The sequence below is a fragment of the Nematolebias whitei genome, chromosome 16 (genome assembly GCF_014905685.2).
Source record: "Nematolebias whitei isolate Nwh7 chromosome 16, NemWhi1, whole genome shotgun sequence".
Classification (NCBI taxonomy): domain Eukaryota; kingdom Metazoa; phylum Chordata; class Actinopteri; order Cyprinodontiformes; family Rivulidae; genus Nematolebias; species Nematolebias whitei.
Genome location: NC_056513.1, coordinates 30,347,508 through 30,355,558, shown reverse-complemented (window position 1 = coordinate 30,355,558; position 8,051 = coordinate 30,347,508). Strand labels below are relative to the sequence as shown.

The 8,051-nt window shown below is 45.8% G+C and overlaps 1 protein-coding gene across 1 annotated transcript in view; it reads right to left on the bottom strand.

Annotated features, from left to right (window-relative positions):
* The window catches only part of usp38 (ubiquitin specific peptidase 38), a 33,847-nt gene extending 27,411 nt beyond the window's left edge, over window positions 1–6,436 (bottom strand). Inside the window, exon 1 of the mRNA XM_037690573.1 lies at window positions 6,271–6,436. The gene's annotated coding sequence lies outside the window, so the exon portion shown is untranslated. The remainder of the gene's footprint in view (window positions 1–6,270) is intronic.
* Between the last annotated feature and the right edge of the window lie 1,615 nt (window positions 6,437–8,051).

Genomic DNA, 8,051 nt, shown 5'->3' with positions numbered 1-8,051 from the left:
GTCTCTCGGATGAGAGACGAAACGTTTCTACATTTTTTTGTTGTTTTGCTTTGTTTTGTTTTTTTGAATGTCCAGAGGACCAGATTTAACTTTTTTAGATTTTTCTACCTGGATTATTGAGCATGCATCAGGATACATTGAATGTTCCCTTCGCGCATGCGCTGTTCGAGTAATAATACTCATAACATAGTTAACCTTTCTGAGTTTCTTGCCATAATTTTTTCGCCCTATATTTTGGACATAGCTGGGTAAGGAGCATGGACGGCTCTCACTGCTGTACAGTCTGTGGAGTCATGCTCCAGACATGACGGTCACAACCTATGTCCTGCCTGCCTTGGACATGACCATCTGGTGGAGGCACTGTCAGAAAACCCCTGCATGAATTGCAGCTTCATGTCGCGTGCTGTGAGGGTGGCCCGGCTGGCCCAGTTTCGCCCCAAAACTCGGCGATGACCTCCCGCCTTCTGGGCAGGAGGCTCCACCTAGGCGCTCGAAGCGCCGGACTGAGGCCACAGTCTCTGTGGCCCCTCCTGGGAAGAAGCGAGCCAGGTCTGATAGGGGCCTCTCCACAAGGGTGGAGCAGCTCTCCGCTGAGTTAGCAGACATCAAGTCCCTTTTTCAGGTACGCCAACTGGGAACTGAACCAGTGGCAGCAACCGGACTCTCCTCCCCACCCATGCCTGAACTGACTGCGGAGGAAGATGTGCTATCCTTGGCTGTCTCTGCCTCTCACTTTTTAGGTGAGGAGGACAGGCATTCATCTCAAGTCTCAGAGACAGCTTCACTTTCTTCTTCTTGGAGCGCAGTTAGTGGGTGGGGATACGGCTTGATGCAGGACATCATGCGTATGTCCCTGAGACAACTGCAGCTGGACGTTCCGCAACCAGAGGCGTCCACCCCTGGAGGTGCCTTCTTCAGGCACGGACTGACCCCTCCTTCCTTTTCTGTCCCTCCATCAGAGGAGTTCCTGAGGGAGTTGCATGGTTGCTGGTGGGACCCCAAAGCCTTTGCGCGCCTCTCTGCAGATGGCCAAGTGTTGGCGGCCATGCATGAGCCGGCTACAGCAGGCTTGGATCGCATGCCAGCGATAGAACCTGCTGTTGCCTCTCTCATGGTGTCACCAGAGGAAGCTCTGAGCAGTCATGTTCGGTGCCCACGAGCTCAGTGTCGTGTCACGGATGAATTCCTCTGCAGAGCCTATGTTGCCGGAGCGTGTGCTGGTCGCTTAGGTATTTCCTTGGCACACCTCATGCTTGCCCTCTCCACGTCCCTTCAGGGGACTAGTGGTGCGACAGCAGCAATGGGCTTTAGCGATGCAGCGCTTTAGGCCTTTGCACTAATGACGAGGGAGCTTGGGCGCGTGATGTCCTCCTTGGTCCAGGCTCGCCGACAAGTCTGATTGGTGCAGTCAGCATTGACTGAGCCATGCCGTAGAACCCTCCGTAATGTCCCAGTGGTGTCGGAGGAGTTGTTCGGTTCGGCTGTCTTGGAAGCGCTGGAACGGACTGTCCAGGCACGACAGAGAAGGCAGCAATTTTCAAGCCTTAGCAGGGCAATGCCCCCTCCACCTCCTCGGCATCCAAGGCACCCGTTGGCTGACTCCAGCATGCAGCCGCCGCCTGGGGGTCATAACAGGCCGGGTGGTCCTTACCCTCATGCGGTTCAGCAAAGGCCCAGCAGGAGCTTTCGTGGGTCGGTCTACCGACCAGCTGGGCAGGCTCGGACCAGGGACTCTGGCTGCCCCCCCCCACGGCGAGAGATGGTGATGCGATCAGGCCGATCGTTTATTTCAGGAATAAAAAGGAAGGAGGGGTCAGTCCGTGCCTTATTATATATTTCTCCCACCAGCAGCTCAGCTACTGGACTGCTCACGCTGTGGACCCGTGGGTGGTTGCCACTCTGACCCATAGTTACTGGCTACAGTTCAGACGGCGGCCTCATATCTCACGCCAGGTCAAGATGACTGTAATCGCCGACCCGGTGAAAGCTCGAGCATTAGACCAGGAACTTTCCGCCATCCTGGCCAAGGCGCAATAGAGGCAGTGGACCCTCTGCAACAACCCAGGGGCTATTACTCGACTTACTTCCTCGTGCAAAAGAGGACGGGCGGGTTTCGTCCCATTTTAGACCTGAGGGGACTCAACCAGTACTTAAGGGAGCTGCCCTTCCACATGTTCACGACAGCAGAAGTCCTTCAAGCTGTCATGAGGGAATAATGGTTCACGTCTGTAGACCTGAAGAATTCATATTTTCATGTGCCTATTGCGGCAGAACATCGCCGCTTTCTCAGGTTTGCCTATCGGTGTCACCACTGGCAGTTCCGGGTACTCCCATTTGGGCTCTCTCTCTCCCCGAGGGTGTTCACTCGGTGCGTGAAGACAGCCCTCTCTCCTCTGTAGCCCTGGGAGTGAAGATTCTGTCGTACTTAGACGTTTGGCTTCTCTGCGCCCCGGCTCAGGCCTTCAGGCCTATGCCTTTCACGACACAAACCGCCTGCTCGCTCATATGGCCCAGTTGGGCCTCAATGTCAACCTGGAGAAGAGCTGCCTGATCCCTTCCCAGTCGACCACCTTTCTTGGGGTGGTTCTGGATTCATCTTCCATGAGAGCTCGCCCATCCGCTCAAAGGTTGGCCGGCATACTCCAGCTGGTCAGTCGGTTCAGGTTTGGCAGGCAGCTCCCCTATGTTTCCTTCCTGCAACTACTCGGCAAGCTGACATCAGTCACTCGGGTGGTGCCCTTAGGCCTGCTGTCACTTCGCCCCTTGCAGAGGTGGCTCAACAGCTTTCGCCTGGATGCCAGGCTGCACAGGCGTCGCAAGCTTGCAGTGACGTGGTCATGTCTTCATGCCTCGATTCCATGTAGGGACGAAGATTATTTGTCCAGGGGTGTCCCCATGGGAGTGTGTCGCAGGGAAGTGGTCACAACAGATGCCAGCTCCATGGGATGGGGGGCTGTGTGGCAACGCAGAGCAGTTCAGGGCCGCTGGGGTCAAAGGGACCACTCCAAGCATATAAATGTGCTGGAGCTACGTGCAGTGCACTTGGCACTCAGGCACTTCCTGCCTCACCTGGAAGGGAGGCATGTTCTTGTTTGGTCAGACAACACCTCTGTTGTCTACCACATCAACCATCAGGGGGGCACCAGGTCAGCACAACTTCTGAGAGTGTCCAGAGAGCTCCTGGAATGGGCCTCTCCTCGCCTGTCCACCCTGCGGGCAGCGTACTTACCAGGGCGACACAATCAGGTCGCAGATTTTCTCTCCTGCCAAGGGTCCCCTCCAGGAGAGTGGTCCCTCCACAGAGACATAGTGCTGATGATTTGGGACCATTTTGGTCAGGCAGAGATAGACCTGTTTGTGACGGAAGAATCGACTCGATGTCCCCTATGTTACTCTCTTACGGGGGCGTCGGGTGCGCTGGGCCAGGACGAATTGTCTCATCCTTGAACAAGGGTCCTTCTATATGCCTTTCCATCCCTTTCTCTAATTTGGCCAACCCTTCAGAGAGTCCTCGAGGAGGGCCACAGGATGCTGCTGGTGGCTCCGTATTGGCCAGCGCGACCATGGTTCCCACTGCTACGAAGTCTATGCCAGGGCGTTCCATGGTGTCTTCTGACCAGGAGGGACTTGCTGTCTCAGTTGGGGGGACTGATATGGCACCCCAATCCTCAACGTCTTCGGCTGTGGGTGTGGCCACTGCAAGGCTAAGACAGCAGCTGACTTGAGTTTCGAGCCCCGTCTGATGCACCATCCTGGGTGCCAGGGCACCCTCTACTCGTCAGCAGTACGAAAACAGGTGGCATCTGTTTTCCCAATGGTGTTCTGATCACAATGAGGATCCAGTCTCCTGTACAGTACCCACCATTCTGGAGTTTCTCCAGTCTCTACTTGGTAAGGACCGCTCCCCTTTGACGCTTAAAGTTTATGTAGCGGCAATATCATATAATCACGCTGGCATTGATGGCTGTACGGTAGGGAGCCATAATCTAGTCTCTCTTTTTCTACATGGTGCCCGTAGGTCACACCCGCTGACAGCTCCACGAGCACCAGGTTGGGACCTGCCCTTGGTTCTCGAAGCTCTGTGCCGCCCTCCTTTCGAGCCTCTGATGAAGGTGGACCTCAAGTGGCTTTCATGCAAGACAGCTTTTTTGTTGGCTATTGCCTCAGCAAAGAGGGTCAGTGAGCTACATGCTCTCTCAGTCAGCCTCATGTCTCAGGTGGGGCCCTGGGGGCTCTTGTGTTACCTTGTGGCCAAACACTGCATTTGTACCAAAGGTGTTATCTCACTCTCACTGTAACCAACCATTGAGGCTGGCACGTTTTCAGCCTATGGTGAGGGGTCTGGATTATTGTGCCCGGTGAGGGCACTGGAGGCATACGTTGCAGCTACTGCCGTGATAAGACATTCAGACCAGCTGTTTGTGTGTTATGGAGGCCCTAGGTTAGGCTGTCCTTTTTCCAAACAGCGCCTCTCCCACTGGATCGTGGACGTCATCTGCCACACCTATGCTGCAGGGCCCGGCCCCCTGCCGGTCGGCTTGAAGGCTCACTCCACCAGGAGCGTCTCCGCTTCCTGGGCTGCCCTGAGACGGGTTTTGCTGGAAGCGATATGTGTTGCTGCATCATGGGCTTCCCCAAGCACGTTCACCAGATTTTATAGAGTTAACGAGGCCACCGCCTCATCCCCTGGGCTAGGTTCTTCTACAAGGGTCCTCTGGGCCTCCTCAGTGAGGTGGGTGTTTAGGATTCCTTGTGACATCGTTGGTATTAGTCATTCAGTGCTTTCAGCACCGCCCTCTGGCAGTCAGGAGGGATGAAATAGAACGAAAATTACGTATGTAACTATGGTTCTATGAATCCCGGATGACCGTCAGAGCTTCTCTGTCACTCAGAATCCTTGCGTTCCGCGAGAAGATTCTGTAGGAGCAGAGCTGCGGATGATGTCGGGCTATGTAGCCTCTGATTGGTCATCCGTGTCACACCTGTGGCTCCGTTGGTATTATTACTCGAACAGCGCAAGCGCGAAGGGAACATTCAGTGCTTTCAGCACCGCCCTCTGGTGGTCATCCGGGATTCATATAACCGTAGTTACATACGCAACTTTCGTTTCCTCTACTGTCTAGAATAGCTAAACGGTACCTATGCATCCCTGGCACCAGCGCAGCTGCAGAACGAGTGTTCTCTACAGCGGGGGACATTGTGACAGCACAGCACCTTACTTCTGACCATGTTGATCAGCTTCTTTTTCTGCAAAATAATCTAGGCATTACTGATTAAAAAAAGTTCAAAATTATATAATTTAGATGGTTTATAAATTAAGAAGTGTTTTTGTACAGACTTGCAGTTTTTGAAAATTGTTAAAGATTTCCCAAATATGAATGCATTACGGTTAAGACTGTGAGGTCTGTATATTTAATATTTAAGGTTAAGTTTTTAAATATAGCAAATGTTAGTGCAATATGATTAAAAAACTGTGAAGTCCGTATTTTATTTTGAGTTAAAAGTTAATGTACTATGGTAGGCTTAAGTCTTTGTTTACTTTTGTATTTATATATTTTCAATTATTTGTTCACAGCTAAGCTAACCTAATAATAAGTTACAGAATTTTATGCAGTCTTATTTTTGGTACAAATATAAAATGAGATAACATATTTGATACAGTAAAGAACCTAAAAGCATTGTTTTAAATAAATGTTCCATTTGTTTACATTGCTGTTTCATCTTTTTATTTTGTCAATCACATAGCTTAAACAAAATGTATGACCATTTCAATAGAAAAATATTTCCTGAATCGAAAATAATTTCTGAATCAAATCGAAAGACAGATTGCACCCCGCTATTATACACATATACACATAATATATATTTAAAAATAGCTATATGTTCTGAAAACGTATTTAAATTAAACTGAACTACTGGTAATTTACACAAATTGATATTACACTGGAAGTCAACAACCAGCTGTTTTTTGTTGGTGCAAAGAAGATACATAGAAGCTAATGCTAATGCTAGTTCGGTTTAACGCATTCTTCCATACATTTTTATGACAAAGCACTTACAAAATATAAAACTAAAACTTTTGGGAAAGTATGCCATCTTTATAATGTCTGTAATTTTCGCTACGACAAAAATAATAGTATTATAGGTCACGAAAGACAAAGCAACCAAACAGGCCAAACGTCTGCCTAGAAAAGTCGGGTAACTCTGACTTAGCATAATAAACACAATAACGAATGGGTGCAACTCAGAAGCAAACAAACCTGGACTTACCTAAATATAACATGTCAACAAAATTCAACCAGAATATCATCCGCTATCAGTCCAATTTAAGCGTTTTCTCACACATAAATCCGTGTTTTGTTTTGTTTTTTTATTCGCTGAAAATCAGCTGATTAACCTTTCTCTAACGTCATTCCGACGGATGATACGTCGTCAGGACCCCGAAGCTGTTTTACTGAAGCCTGACCAAAAATAAAATAAATAAAATAAAAAACACCACTTGTTGTCCAGATGTCTGTCGAATTTCTTTTCCATCTACGAAAGCTTTTCGTCCCACAATGTAGTCTATTGAAAAGCTTAATTTTAACAATAAAGAACTTCTAAGAAGAAAAGCTCTTTTTCAGAAATTTAATTTTATCCCATAAGCAGATCCCTTTGTTGTTTATTGTTCTTTTTCTCTTTGTATTGTATTTCTTTGTTTATTGTTTCAGACCCTCTGCTATTTAAACTTGAATTTATTTTTGTTGAGATAGTTGCTTTTATATTTAGTTAAGAACTGTGAGGTCTAGTTTGATAGGGTCTGTGATAGTTATGTATCTTTTTTTAATTGTGTTTTGATGCTTCTTTTGATTGGAAGATTTTTGTAATATTGTCTGGTTGAAATAAAGTATATTAAAAAAAACACCACTTGTTCAATACAAAACTGTGCGTGACTATTATTAGTTAATTAGATTTCAAATATTGACAAAGTATATAGTGTTTATATTGTCATGTTACGTATGTCTCCTGCTTCGCTTTTTAAAGATTTTTGCTATCTTTGCCAATAATTAAAATAACTATTAATTGAGGTTTCTTTGCTTTTCATTAATATTCAGTCATTTTCGGTTTAAACCGCTTTTTAAATATAGGAAATCAAAACATGATCACGATGAAAGATCGATTTATAATAAAACAAACAAAACTACCAAGCAACTGTGATGTGTGAGCACAAATACAGTGCAAGAAATATTAATCAATTTGAGTAAACTGTAAACCTATTTTTCTTAATAATGAATAATAAGAAATAAGAAAAAGTAAATTAAAGTTAATAAGAAAACAAAAAGAATAGGCTTTAAAACAAAGGATCTATAAAATAATCTAACTATAAGAATTTTTTTACAATACGGTTTATTTTTGGAATATATAAACAACTGATATAATTTCTCAACTAGAGAAATTGCATTTCCTGCGAAAATGCAGAGCAAATGCTTATTACAGAAAAACTTGCTAAAAACAGCTACAATTTGCTAAATAAACATGCTGAAATCATGTAGCTTAAATGGAAGTACAAGCCTAAATTAGCAGAAGCAGAAAAAAACACTTATTTGCTGAATTAGGTGTAAATGAGCACAAACGAGCACCAAAAAAAATTAGCTAAACAAAAAAAGCTGAAAAAAATGTCTGAAAAGTAGCTGAAAATGCATAAAAAGAAGCTTAAACTACCAGAAGGAAGCGGAAAGAGCTGAAATGAGCTACAAAATGTGTCTGAAAATGCAAAAATTGGCATAAAAACTTAGTAGCTGAAATATCAGAAAAAGCTGAAAGTAGAAGAAAAAGCTGAAACTAGCATAATTAAGTTAAAAGGAGCATAACAAGATTAAATTAGAATAGAGATATTAATTGGGCTGAAAGTAGCAAACATTACTGCAAAAAACTTGAATTTATCTTAAAAGTCAATTAGCTAGAAAACACTAAAAAGTTAGCTGAATAGGTAAAACAAGCTTAAATTAGAGTCAGAGATTCTTTATTGTCGTTCACACCACATGTGGTACATGACAACATTATGTACACAG